Source organism: Vigna angularis, chromosome 2, assembly GCF_016808095.1.
Source record: "Vigna angularis cultivar LongXiaoDou No.4 chromosome 2, ASM1680809v1, whole genome shotgun sequence".
Taxonomy (NCBI): Eukaryota; Viridiplantae; Streptophyta; class Magnoliopsida; order Fabales; family Fabaceae; genus Vigna; species Vigna angularis.
The window spans coordinates 28,158,447-28,174,131 of NC_068971.1; positions in this window are offsets into that span (position 1 = coordinate 28,158,447).

The window sequence follows — 15,685 nt, forward strand, 5'->3', positions numbered from 1 at the left end:
TTGACCATAGGCAGGGGCTATGTCATCATAACCAATTTTATATGTTCCACTTTCTATATAGATAATGTGTATGTCAAGCACACCATTAATGCAAAATGTGGAAAATAATAGTTATTCTTCTTGTACATAACTAAAGAATGAAATAAAAAGCATTCTAACAATAGATACAAAAATAAAGAAAGAAAGAAAATTATTTTGTTAAAAGAAAATTGAAAAAAAATCCTTTTCTATATTTTTGGCAAGAATATAAAGGAAAGCTACATCCCCAATACAATAAGAGTTATATTGAGGTGGAATTTTGTCAAGGTTTCTTGTTTAAAGGAAACTACCTGTTATCTTTCACTCGTCTTTCCTCAAGCTTTCAGAATTAAGAAAGGAAATTATCTTTCATATACTCATGAGTGTGCACCCTCATCACTCTATCAAGACTTTTTCTATTCTTAATGCTTCCAGTTTCATAAACAATCTTTATGAAACTTGAACTCTTATTCAGCAAGACGTGAAAAATCCACAATCCTCAAGTCATCCTAAGGACAAACTATACTGATATCATTAATGTAACATCCCATTTTAGTATAGTTAAACCAATAAAATAAGACATTTCATAATAACATTCAAAACAAATAATCCAGAGTATAAAGTATATTTATAGAGTCCTACCAAAATATAAAACTATAAAATTATGAAATTTATATAAACACATTAAAACCAATAAAGGCCCTTTATCAAAACTAACCATTTATGCTTCCAAAGCATTTTCCCAACTTTATTTGTTGACTCCTTATCCTCTAAAGGTGTCTCTATACCTACAACTTCATTTATTCACACCGATAAGGTGATTATCACAAAAAGAAAAAAACTAAAACAGACAAGACAAACAACATAATAAGATAAGCTAATTTACAAAAGGAACATACATATAGCAAGTAAACAAATTTCATAACAAAGCCACTCAAATAATCACAATGGACTCAAACATACAATTAAAGAATCTATATACTCAATTATCCGGATACATACTTTTAATGTCGAAATCATTTCAATTATTCAGATACATGCATTTAATGTCAGAATCGCTGGAGATATGCACTTGTGATGGTCTTTACTACTCTACAAAGCTATTTCCAATGGATTTCACCCTACCACTCATAAGGTTAATCCCCTTCAAACCTGAGGCCATTATTTGGCCTTCAAACTTGGACCTCCTACGACGCTCACCACATAACCCATTCTATTCTAGATGCGTATGAATGGTTATTAGAGTTCATGATATCTCCTTGCTTGAATTCATACATCAATGAATACACTAAAAAATTATTACCATAGAATCTTCCTACGAGATTCCTGGAATTATGCCAAACACATACATTCCTCCATAAACATGATTCCACATTAAGTTTCTAATGCAAACAATCACCCATATTTGTAGTCATTCACACTAACTAATATCATGTTTGTGGTCAATTAAAACCAACATATATTTTCAGACATCAGTCTACACAAGAATATTAATCAATAAATCCATCAATTATTCCATAAATAAGAATAATACATTAAACACAAAACCAAATAATGTGAAAAATAATAAATCAAAGCACATAACATATCGGCGCTCAATAGTAATAGGGTAGTGCTCAATGTTGAAGCTCTCGACAAAAGTGGCGTTAAGCGGTGAAAATCATCATTCAATGACCTATCACGAAAATGCTCCCTTACTTGAAAAATGAAGGCTAATGCTCAATGCCCACTCGTACCGCTTAGCACCGTGACAAGAGGTTTACAATTAGCAAATTTTTAACTTTTCAATTGATCATAATGGTACTTTCCCTTCACTACAAAAAAGAAGGGCATTACCGAAGGCCAGAAGTCCTCAGAAACAACCCAAAACCGTCGGTAAAAGGTAATTACAGACGGCTTATCGACGGTCACAGAGCCCTCGGTAAATCCCTTGTCGCTAACATTTACCGAGGGCTTCAGCTCTTCGATAATTACCGAAGGGCAAAAGCCTTTGGTAATTACCGAAGGCCGAAAGCCTTCGCTAATTACCGAAGACCGAAAGCCTTCGGTAATTACCGAAGGGCAAAAGCATTCGGTAATTACCGAAGGGCAAAAGCCTTCGGTAATTATTGAAGGGCAAAAGCCCTCGGTTATTACCGAAGGGCGAAAGCCTTTGGTAACAACCTAACGTGTGTATTTATCGAAGGGCAAAAGCCTTCGGTAAGTTGGAGGGAAATTTAAAAGACAATTGTATTTCTTATGAAACTAACAACACAAACAGACCTGCATAACAGTTTTCAACTACAATCAGACCTGCATAACAATTTTCAAGCACATACAGACCTGCATAATGTGCATCTCAAAGATGCAATCATTGATCAATATCCATAGAACATAATATCCATAGAACATCCATTATTAATCCATAGAACATGTATTTATATAGTTAAAACATATAACAATGTAACATAATGATGTTCTAACATCCAAAGTCATCCACTTGATCTAACATCAAAATGATCTAAACTAATATCCAAAATTTGCTATAACAAGTAATAACAAAATGAAATTAATAATGTACATAGTTATAACACTCTTGATTCTATAACACTCTTGATTTTATAACACTCTTGATTCTGAAATACTTTACAATCTCAGTACATGAGGAAAGAATGGATAAGATTGACAGAATCAGGGACATGGCCAGATCATCTCCATTTCACAAGCTTCTTATGGTTCAATGTTTAAAGCATAAAGGTAATGCGGTGCCAATCACAGGTGATGCCACAAATTATGCACCTGCTCTAAAAGAAGTAGATATTGGACTTTCCAAGGGAATAGAAGGCACTAAAGTGGAAAAGGAGAGCTTTGGCTTTAGCCACCGAGGAACCTACTAATGGTCTCATGAAGATGCCACCTGTAGGTAGAGTTGAGCCACTGATAACTACACTTATGTGGAGGAACCTGATTTCACAAGCATTGTACCAGGTTATGGTACAAATGGTTTTACAATCCACAACTCATACATAATATACTTTACATATCCATATTAACCTCAGGATGAGTTCAAAATGGATGCCATTTAGCTTGAGTTTATCTATTTTTTAAGATTTAAAAAGACTAATCATGGGAAAGACCACCATATATGGTATTACCCTGTTGGAATCATAATGTACTTGCTTATAAAACCAAATTGAAACGAAATGATGTTAAGTTGAACATGAGTTAAAGGAAACGCCATTTAGCTATTTTAAGAAGAAGTTTATTTTCATGAGACTGACACTAAAAATTGCCATCAACTCAACCATACAAGTTTCCACTCACATTTAAATTAATTTCCTAAATAAACTCATGAACCACATTTGCATTGTAGGATCATCAATCTATAACATTATTTATTTTCTAACAATGAAGGAATAAATTTTTTTAATAAGAAGACTGGTACATATATTTTAAATGATATAAACCTCAATCTGGATTATGTATTTTACTACTGCAACTTGAAGAGAACCAAAACCAACATCAACATAGGGCTGACCCACATACAAAAAATGAAGGTTAAGTAATGATTGAGACAATCAACAATTATACTGTGGACTATTTAAGAGACCTCACACAAGTACAGGTTTTAATATTTCTTAGGATGAAGTTTTCACCCACTAACTGCATATATAAAATTTAGTTTCCAATCACTAGTTTTCCTCATGACTTCACATAGCTCTGATGTTCACATCACAAGTGTCAAAGACAGGTACAACTACTTACCCAAATTTGTCTCATGTTAGATCAAAATTTTATCATAATATTGCTCTTAAAAAGTTACAAACAAAAGACAACTTAAAAAATATCATTTCCTATTATTCCAATGATGAAGATCAATTTCCTTTTACTAAACTGTCAAAATTAAGTTCCTATTATGTATATTTACTTCAGATCCCACTGTTTTTAGTATTTCTTTATATACATTACATTAAAAATATATTGCTAAGTGTATGTATAATTTACTGGCATAAAAATATACTTAATGCTGACTCATGTTTCAAGTTTTAAATTAACATTTTGATGTTTAAAGTTCTATTATGAATTAATTTTTGAGGAAGTTTTTGGTTATTTTGAGCTAAATAGAACTTGTGTACATAGTTTAGTCAAAGCCTACAGGTGTCTATTGTACATTTTCCACCTCTACTATTGCATTATTGTCAATTTCATGATGTGTATATATGTAGAAGTTTCTGAACTGAGTACACAACTTTCCAACTAGCTTTTACACTCCTTTCATCGTTGGATAGGTATCTTATATGTTCAAACACTATGCACCTATTCTGGCACATTCTATAATTAGAGAGATTTGACCCGAATTGTTTGATTCTACTGTGATCCACTTGTGTAAGCTACATTGTACAACTTGTGGACATTTTTGTTAATGCCAATTGTTTTGAGCACACTTGAGGTACCAAAGGAAAATGTAGTTAAGTTTGGTGTTGAAGAAAAGTAGGAGTGGTTGTTGTATTGTGGTGTGAAAGGTGAATGATGAAGCGGAAGTCTTATTGTTAATAGAGGGAACTTCCAGGGGACGGAGAGTGTGGGAAAATAAGAGATGAAGAAAGGATAACCATAAGATATAGAAGGGAGAAATAGAAAAGAGAAAGAATAAATTAAGTGAAATACAAGTACAAGTAAGGTCAGTGGCAGTGTGATAATAAATTGGTCATGAGTTTAAAGGAGTGAGAAAAGGCAAATGTTGTGGACTGTATTATTCTCTTTCGGATTTAATAATGAGATAGGAAGATGGGAAATTTTGCATAGGGGAAAGCAACATTCTAGGAGTAGGAAATGGGTGGGGTTTTAAGTTGAAGAAATATCCCATTTAGCAGGATCTTTAATTATGCCTCACTGTTCAATTGCTCTATTTCAGAATCATGTTCTAGGTCCATTAACAGAAGATATAAAGTTAAATCCTTATAACTAAAACATACATAAGTTCAGAACCACAGAATGATAAATGTTGATAAAATTTTATATAGGTCACACATAAATATGGGCCAAGGAAAAACTAAAAAGAGCATTGGTATCCTTCTAAATTCTAAGGTGCCAGACAAGGCACCAATTATTAGAATCAGACATATATCAAATCAAAACGTTTATAATTTTCCTACTTCTGTCACATTTTAGGCTGATTTTTATACTCTTTCTTTGTACTCATAACACGATGATGGTGTTTGAGTCAACATCCATGTTTGGGAAACTGAGAAAATGGAGGCCAAGTGGCCCAGTATGAAATTGTGTAAATGGTAAATGAGAGAGGGAAAATAAAAGGTAACTGTAAAGTTATTTCTGGTTATGGTGAAGGGCACACTTAACTGGTTTAAAGGTATGAAAAAGAAGGGTAATGTGCACTAAGTACATTGTATGAATATAATATTATATTGAAGAAGAGGACTCAACCTAAAGAGAATTAAACCTCTAGGCTGATGTTGATTTGGTTATGAAGTCTGGGAACTTAATTTGTTGGTTCACTTAGTACTAGTTTAGTTCTGAATAAGGAATTCTAAATTAGACGGTATCTTACTCATGTATAAAAAATGTTTTATAACGAACTTATCTAAAAACAATAAAAGAAACTGTGCAACAAACAAGCGATTCAATCATAAGTATTGGTTATTACTTGGCAGTAATGTATAGATTCAGATAAAACAACCAGAAAATCCAATACATAGTTTTGACATAGTCATGTACAGTTTCATATCAAATCAAGAAGTAGAAGCTAACTATATTTGATGGTTTTCGACAAAAACAAACATACAACTTTGTGCATAAATCTTCTGTTACATTTTGATATAGTGTTTAAGTTCTTCCAGAACATAAATAAGAAAAAATCATGCTATTATCCAGCACTAAAAGAGGAACTTGTAAATGCAGTTAACTACAGCGGTGGAAGTTAGCAAACCTGATAAAAAGCTCCATAGCACCCTCTACAATGGCAGCCCCACCCCAAGTAGACCACCACTTAAAGCAGCATCCACAACACGTTACCACCGCAATGCCCTCATCACACTACCCACGAAGCACGACCCCTGCTGCCACAACCACAATCCAATATAGAATGACTTGCAAGGAATTGCAAGAAATTGGAAGCACGAAAACAAATAGCAATCAATTAAGGAGCAAGCCCCAAACCTAAAATTCACACGAACAAAACACTAACCTTACTGCAATCCTAGCGACAACACCCTCCCTACTCCACGGCAGCCGCAATAAATGCCCCACTCACCGTCCACCAACACCCTTCCCGGAGAATCACTCAACAACAGCTCTAAGCCTACCGAATGAAGGATGACGCCTCAGTCACCAACCGTCCCTACTCCACGGCAGTCGCCTCAATCACCAACCGTCCTCACACCATCAACGACAACCGCTGTCCCGCCTCACTAACACGACCGAATGAAGGATGACGCAGTTACGCCCTCAGAACAACCGTGACGACAGAGACAATGTGCCTAAGGAGATGATTCGCAGGGAGAGGGAAATAGGGTTTGGTCGACGAGCTCGAAATGGGAGAGGGAAATCAGAAGTTTTGGTTTTAATTCACCCTCAAACATACCGACGGCCTAAGACCCTCGGTTTTTAAAATCACCACTTCATTAACGAGGGCCTAAGGACCTTCGGTAAAAGGCTGCCGGTATTATGCGCTATTTTTGTAGTCAATACAGACGACTCAAAGACCTTCGGTAATAGTCTAACTGACCGTCGGTAAAGCACTTTTACCGAAGGTCGTGAGACCATCTGTAAATACCCTTCGGTAATACGCCAATTTCTTATAGTGCTTCTTTTATTAACTCAATCCCTTAGAAAAACATGTTGTACTCTATACCAATTGGACTAATTACTCAAGTAAAAACTTCCAATTCAATCATACTCTTAAATTCATAATTTATCTCCAAACACACTTGATTTCACAGAATTTCCCCAACAACAAAATTTAAGCATATAATAATCACATATACTATAACATATTCAATAAGAAAGCCAATACAATTCCAAAAAAGCAATAATTTCAATTGTCATGACTACAACATCAGAAGTCACAACCAACGATTTTAGTGAAAAAACAACATATAAAAGCTTTAATTAATTTCTCTCACCAAACAAAATTGTCAAAGCACGCTTTTGAATCCACATATGCTCTATATACACTTAGGAACAACACATAAACGATCAGGTCATGTCGAGAGGATCACTGATCAACAAAGAATCTTGTTGATGATTCAAAGAACACATAGTGAAAAATACTCGCATGGTGGATAAAGACAGAAAACTCGACTTACAGGATTAAAGAAACTAATTGGTCCAAATTGAAGACTTTGTTGTGAAGATCACTAATCAATCCTATAGAAAAGTTAAAGTACTAAAAAAATGTATTCTAGAGAGATAATGTGTTTTAAAATAATGAAATTCGTTTATAAACTTCCTATTTATATAAGTCCTTTTTAATATTAAAATAACTGAGTCCCACTATTTTTAAAACCACAATCAATTTTAAAATACCATTTTTAAGGTCATTATATTATGTGTCTTTATTTTTGAAATATTAATTATAATTTTAAAAATTGAAAGATAATATTATTTTATTAAAATGTATGTATATTTATATACATGATATAATTTAAAAATTTTAATATATTTAAAATTTTAATTTAATTTAATTTGCTTAACTTAAATTGACAAATATAATTTTCTATTTTTCAAAGTAGGTTTTTAATTTTTTCTTAAAATTGAAATAAAATGATTCTCATAGTACTAGATTAATTCTTTTAAGCCATTTCTAATTTAATGGAGACACAACTTACAACTCTTTGCTTTTTGTCTATCGAGTCAAGTGGGACTATTGTACCACTCATGCATAGTGTTGTCAAAATGAGTTGTAACCCGTGAGCCAACCCGACTTAACATGGATTTTAAAAAAATGTATTTTTTTATGCGGGCTAGTTTTCAACCCGGCTCACTTAGAACCCGGCTCACCGAGTTGAACCCGTGGTGAGTTGGATTGGCTCACCAACCCACCTAATTTAATTTAATTATTTATTATTTTGTGTTTCAATATTATTGGTTAGCAATTTTTTTTATTATATTGTAGATGGTGATAAAGAAGAAGATGTTTCAAGAAGAAAACTATTATAGATTTATCTATTCAAGACTCTGATATTATAAATGGACAAGTGATACAAAAATTATCAATATTAAAAACTTATTTGTTCGCCTTTTATACATGCTTTTGGATTAAGCTTGGATTGTATGATACTTTTTTTTCTTGCATTGTCTTGGGAGTTTAACATCATTTTAGCGTGACGTTTATTTAGATTTGAATTTAAAAAATTGTAATTTTTTATTTAAGAAAAACTTATAATTAAATGAGTGAGTGAGATAACTCGTTTAACCTATCAATCCGTGGTGGGTCGGAGCGGATTCAAATTTTTTCAGCTCACTAATAAGTGAGCCGGATTGGATTGACTAACTAAGTGACCAACCCGTGATAAACTGAATCGGATCGAGTCGAATTATCTGTTTTAACAGCTCTACTCGTGTAGTGTGAAAAAGAAAATCCATAGTTTTCTCAACTGAATGGAAAGTCAAATATAAAAAGGAAATAAAATTATTCAAAAGAATCCACAGTAGTGAAATTATTCAAAAGAATCCACACTATAAGATTTAGTAACTTTTAAAATATTGATTTTTGCTCACCGTGTCATGCACTATGCTTCACCAGCTTTGGAACCACAAATCAAATAAGAAGAAATGACTCGGACTAGGAAGCACCGACGGTAAGCAAGGAAAAATTAAAATAATGTGGAATAACGAATTAAATTTTTTTATTCTGTTTATCTTAAGATTTCGTTTAATAGTATAATGTCGTGTACCTAATAAGCATTGTTCAAAGAGGTTAGATGGTTCAGTATAAACTAAATTCGGCAACTTAATTTAAAAACAAAATAAAGAATTCAAGTTAAATAAACTTAGAGGGTGAAAAATAGAATTTTAAGCAATTCTTCTTGAGAAAAACACTACGCATTGATAATCTAAAGCAATCTTCTACGATCACAACAAAGTTTTCGAAGAATTTTATTAAGATAGGAATATTTATTTCTAATTCAACATAATTGACTTTTTCTGAGGTGTTTATATTAAATATAGGTTCTTCATAGTGATTGATGTAATTGACATACTTTGATGGTGTAATATTACATTAAAAGAATAAATTTAAATTTAATTACATTTTTCTAAACTTTGATTTATTAGAATAAGAGTCTATTTTTATTTATATATTATGAATTATGAATTTTTAACATAGTTTCTCATACATAAGCATGAATAAGCATAAAAATTAAGAGTATAACTCTTATATCAAATTTGGACACAATTTAATTTTTAAAATAAATAGATATAATTTTTTTAATTTAATTATAATTTTTTTTATGTGTCAAATATTGTTGACACATTTCAATCTAAATATTAATCTAAAATATTATTTAATACATAAAAAAAGATATTTTATTGAATTAAAATGATTATATTTATTAATTTATGTTTAAATTTAATAACTACAAACATATTTAATTAATAAATTTAAATATGCTATCCTGTGCAATGACATTATTCAACTTGTGTAAAAATTGATTCCCAGCCATAACTCAACTTGGTGCAAATAAAGTCTGCATCCAACTGAGAAATTGAATACGATATTTTGCAACCGTACGATTTACCCAACCACCCACTAGTCATGATGACTTGGATCAAACTCAGAAATTGTGGTTATACTTTGTGGAAACTCTAAGCTAAGTCATGCACGAGTGTTCCTTGTGATTACTTGGATCAAAATGCGAAATTATACAGAAACTGTGTTCCTAGTCCACACATAACAAACACGACTTTGACTTTTTCTCCAATACAACGCATTGCCATCTATAGTTGACCAGAATTCAGCTACTTGCTGGTTCTACCTGCTTTCGCGCCTTATTTTTATAATCTTTAAAATATTAAACGTTTACAACTTTGAAACTCACTTTTCTAACAATAAACAACATATTCAATGTTACAGGTTCTACATGAATTGCTTTTTAAGCAATAAAAGATAAATTATTGCCTACCTCTTATCAAACCACATAATTTATATTAATTTAATATGATCTAAACAAATCTTAAATATATATATAGTAAAAAGTTTGAGGGTTCTCAATCCGAGAAAAGGAATTTGAGTACGTTGTTACTCTCCTAGTTAATGAGGATTTAATATTCTAAAACAATGATCCTTTTTCTCATTCTCTCTATTTATAAAACTATAAAACTTTATGTTACAAGCTATATCTTTTACAAAATAATCAAATCAAACCTTTCTTATATTTTCATAAAAACCCCAATTTAAATCCCTAAACGATTTAACAAGATAAAAAACATAATCCTGGTGCTTGGTAGTTATCGATTATGATTCGTTATTCTTTCTTCTCCACTGCTCTCGAGATTTAGATCTTGATATAACTCTTTTGGTCAACTACATCATCATAGCCAAATGGACTCGGCCCAATTTCGCTCTCTCTCCCTAATTGAAACCTTTGCTATGTGCACCTCTCTCCATTATAAGATCGACCAAAAACTGTACACCTCCATCAACCGAGGCCTCAACCTATCGAACCAAAGCCCTCTGCCCTTGAGTCTCGTTCTTCCAATTGAAGTGCAAAGGTTTGAAGCTTTACTTTTCAAACTCTCTGATTTCCTTTCCCTTGTTTAGCTGAGGCTCTACACACTGGACCAAAGCCGCCCAACCATGAGCCTCGTTCTTCTGACTGAGGCGTTAAGGCTTTGATCCTTGCTTCCTAAGACAAAACGATTCAACTGCTTTTTGAAATTTTAACTTTGTTACGGCAACAAAACTTCCTCCACGTGGCATGGTGTGATTTGTACACATTTCCAACGACTTCTCTTTTTTCTTTCTCACTCTCCATCTTCTTCCTTCTTTATGCTTCTTTCTCTACACAGTCGTTACTCTAGTGGTTTCTCTATCTTCGTTGTTATATTTCATCATCAGCGCATTGCTATCGTCTATTTGAAGTTTAACTCGTATCTTACTCATTCCACTCCATCTGCTATCCTATAGGTACACATAATCAATGTCCTCTACTGTTAATTACTTCCTTAGAATATCAATGTGCACTTACGATCAATATTGTCCCTAGCTATAATAGAGTTGTTAAGAGAAACCTGTTTTACTACCTGAAATGGATTGCAAAGTTTCGAAATAATCAAGCACTTCAATACAAAAAGATGTTATAGTTCAAGTGTGTGAGTAAGACGAACTTGCTTATAAGAGGAAAAAAACAAGATCAAGAGTGAAAGTTTTTCTTTCTTTTATAATATTGTTTTCAATAAATTAGGGTTAAGACACGTAAAAATATTATTCTATAATGACTTATTATGACAGATGAAATCCACATATCATAATAAGTTGTTACATTTTTGTAATAAAAATTAGAGTTATTATGACGTATTTTAGGAGATATGTCATAACAGGTGAAAGTGGTGACAAAAAAAATTAAAATTATGTTCAAAACGTATTATGACAGGTTTCTAGACTTATCATAGTAGACTTTTACTGTTAATTCACCACCTATCAAAATAAGTTAGATGCGAGAACATTTTCTTAAGAAATTTCTAAGCATTTAAAACATTTAATATGGCTTGGTCTAGAAGGGGATTTAGGTTTGGAAGAAGGAAGGTTAGAAGAAGAATGAGGACAAGATTTGTTAGTGGACTCCTTAGAAACATCCTTGGCTTTATCCTTTGATGATGAGGATTTGTCGAAAGCATTTGTTAGAGTTTGTAATTTTTTTTGTGATAATCATCTTTTTGCAAGAGTTGCTTCTCTAATTTCATGGCCAGATGAACCACTACATCCAAATTCTCATTATCATGGAATTCAATTATATATTGGATGTTGCTATTAAGTCCCCTAATAAACTTTTTTTTTGTTTCATTTTCTTTAATGTTAATGTGATGCACAAGAGCTCACGAGCATACTCCTTCATACTTCGTCTACCTTGATTAAGCCGTTGGAGCTTAACCAAGAGGTTCTTAAAGTAGTGGGTGAAGTATTTGAAAAACACTAGAAGGGGGATGGGGTTTAATAATGTTAATGGAAAAATTCCTTTCGTAACCCTTTTGATACAACACACTCGTCGAGTTTTGTATTTATCAAATGAGTGCTTAAATGTTCGATCTTGTAAATGATTATAAACGATAATTGCCTTTAATGTGTTATTCAAAATGTATATTGCAGTGTTTGTAAGAACTTTCCCAGTTGACTAAGAATTGTTTGGAGCGAAAGGTTCTTGTGTTTAGAAATAAAAATGCAACTACAGGTTTTATAAGCCAAGCATTTAGACAAGAGATAGATAAAAAAAATGCACAAATATTTTTATACTAATTCACTCTAATTGAGCTACGTTTAGTTTCCTCCTCAGACGGTTCCACTATATACTTCAACAAGATTACAACTAAGTATTTGCACCACTCCTAGTCTTCTTAGTCAACAAATAACCTTTTGTTACCCTAAACTAGATGAGTATTCTCACCACTCCTGGTCTTCTCAGTCATCGAATAACCTCCTGTTACCCTAGACTGGATGAATATTCACACCACTCCTGGTACTAGACAAGCTTGCCTAGATTTTCTTAACTCAACTAAGTTCAACAAGTGTTTTAATTATCTTCAGAATTGCAATCAACGATTATTTATAAGTCATTCAAACTATTACGCTCATAGAGAGGATGTGAATACAACCTAATTAAAATCTTGCATTTTGTTCTTATTTTTGCATCAGATTTTTGTTTTGGTTCAGATTTAGAAGCCCATAAGCTGAGAAGGGTAATTAGAGTCAGGAGGCTCATTTCCTCCTTTCTTCTTTTTCTATTTCTTTTTTCTCCCATCCCCTCTCTTCTCTTTCTTTTTCTTAGCAAACCCTAGGTTTTTGGGGAAACAAGGGCATGAATGGCGCAAGGAATCCAATGCCCAATGGAAGTAACAAAAAGGAGAATTTAAAAGGAAGAGAGGTGTAGTTTCAAAAAGTGTTTTGCAGAAGAAGAATCTGAGGTTGGAGAATTTTAGGGTTCGAGTTCTTCAATGAGGGTTTGTGAAAAGAGCTTAGCAAAGCAAGTGTTATAGAACCTAAGAGTGAGAGGGGGAGCTTACGAGGCATATGTTTCAAGCTTCATAGCAATTGTTTACCATATTTGGACGTCTAAATGAGGGTGTTGACCAAGGGATCAACATTTTGGCTAAGCTTGGAGGACAAGGAAGCTTATTTTCGTCCAAGGCATATGGAGCCCATTAGAGATAATCGATTAATCCCAAGTGATAATTGATTATCACATAGCCTTTTATGAAAAGTAAAACATTTTCTGAGTGTTCTCCTACTTGGATTATACTTTTTGACTCTTGAACTACTAAATTGATTACAATACACATATTACAAGTTTTTAACAACTAAATTATTGAGTCTTCAAAGTATTTCTTGAAACCAAATACTTCTTTATCTCTTCAACATTTCTCCACAAAACATCATCATCAAAATCCTTTATTGAAACAAGATGATCATCTTCTTCTTTTTGATAACACAACAATTATGTGAAACTTTTATCAGTCCATCCATTCCTTGCTTTTCAAATAAACAATTTCAAAGTTACTGATTGATAATGTTGTCATTAACACAATTAAATCGATACTCGTAAACTATGACAACTTTTGTATTGCTAAGTCATCTCCCAACAAACACGAAATTGATTCTTAACAAATTAATTCTTATAAAAACTATACAAAAGGGTTAGTAACATAAAAATAATAAAGAACATAAAGATAAATAAAAAATAATATGATTGATATGTTATGTAGATTTAACACCATGCTAACTTGCTATAATGTAAAAATATTTATTTTTACTTGATTAAGAAGAAAAAGACATAGATAAAAATAAATCATAATAAGAATCAAAAGAACAAACAAATTTGTTCATCTAACCTCAAAATCCAGTTAAGAAAATACAGTTGAATCAACCCTATAGATTTAACACTCCATGGAATGTGGAAATAACATAAAAAAAGAATAAGATAAGGTAGAGAACATGAGAGAACAGACAAAAGGGAAAATTAGAACGCCCAAAGGGTTCCTAAGCTTCCATAATGTGTTTCCCTAAGTCTCTTTATACAGAAATTAGATTGGGCTTTGTTTTATGATTTTCTATTGTTTTAATCTTTTTTATTGATAATGTAATATCTTCCAATTATCTTCTAAAGAGTCCAATATCTTCATGATATATTTGATAGTTGTGGAGATCTAAAAATATTTAAGAAGATCTTTTCTAGAATAAAAAAAGATTTGACAAATATTATCTTTTTATATTTACTAATAGAGTTAAATAAGGTAAGTATTTAACAATATCAAATAAAATATCTTAAGATATAATTTTCCTAAATTATCTTTTATCATAAACATTTATCAATTATCAAAGCTCCTTTAGTAGAAAGATCGTATTTTTGTTGTTTATTCCTTATTTCTGGCTTAGTCAAATTTCTTCACTTTTTTTTCATGCTTTTCTTGCGTTCTTCATGCAATGTATGGCTTGACTTCTTATGATTTTGATTATTTACTTCTTGAATTTATCTTTAAGTTGTTATGAAACTTTAATCAATTTATTTTCACACCCCAATAAGCTCAACTTAGATGTCGCAACACTAACAAGCCTCAAAATATCAAAAGAATATTTATGCAACTAAAAATCTATTTTTATCATGTTTTATATCTCATGCTCAAGAAACCAAATTATAACAAATCTTAATTAAAATATTCTTTTAAAGTACAAAAACTATTTAAAAATCCAATATTAAAGGCTAAATGAAAGCATAAATATGTACTTATCATCGACAAACATGTAAAGTTAGAGCATCCTAGATAGAACTCTTCCATTGAATTGTTCTTAAGATAATCATATAACTTAGCTCTTCCAAAATTTTCTTCACCAACATCACGTACCATGTCCTTTAAATGATCATTCATCCTTCGTCCACATAAATTGTTCCTCATGATGTTGTAGGCTTTTGTAGTACTTCTCTTTGTCTAGTCCAAACTGTATAACTCCTCATTATATTGAAGATGAATAAATGATCACACATGTTGCCCAAGTCCTGACCTATTTGATTAAGACAACAAACACAAGGACAAAAATATGTCTGGTTCACAAAGTTTGCATGTTCTTGGACATATTGCAAGAACTCAAAAACCCTTTTTTCATACTCTTCACTAATGCGACGTTCGTTCATCCCACTTTGATCCATATTATGTTTATAAGAAACTCCATCAATCTCAAATTATTTAACTCTCACAAGGCTAGGCCCTACACATCCTAAAAAAATATTTTTCATAATTTGGTAACATGTATACAAAGAAGTCTAACATGATAAATTTGATAAAAATTTCGACAATATTTAGCATTATTCTCCAAAATAAACAACATGAAAGTGATCACTCATGACCATAATAAAGTATGCATCGAGATAACCATATACAAATTAATCTCAATCAAAATTTTATCAAATTTATCCATAAACTTCAACTTACAAGTTATAGCAAATTATGAAAAAAAATAATT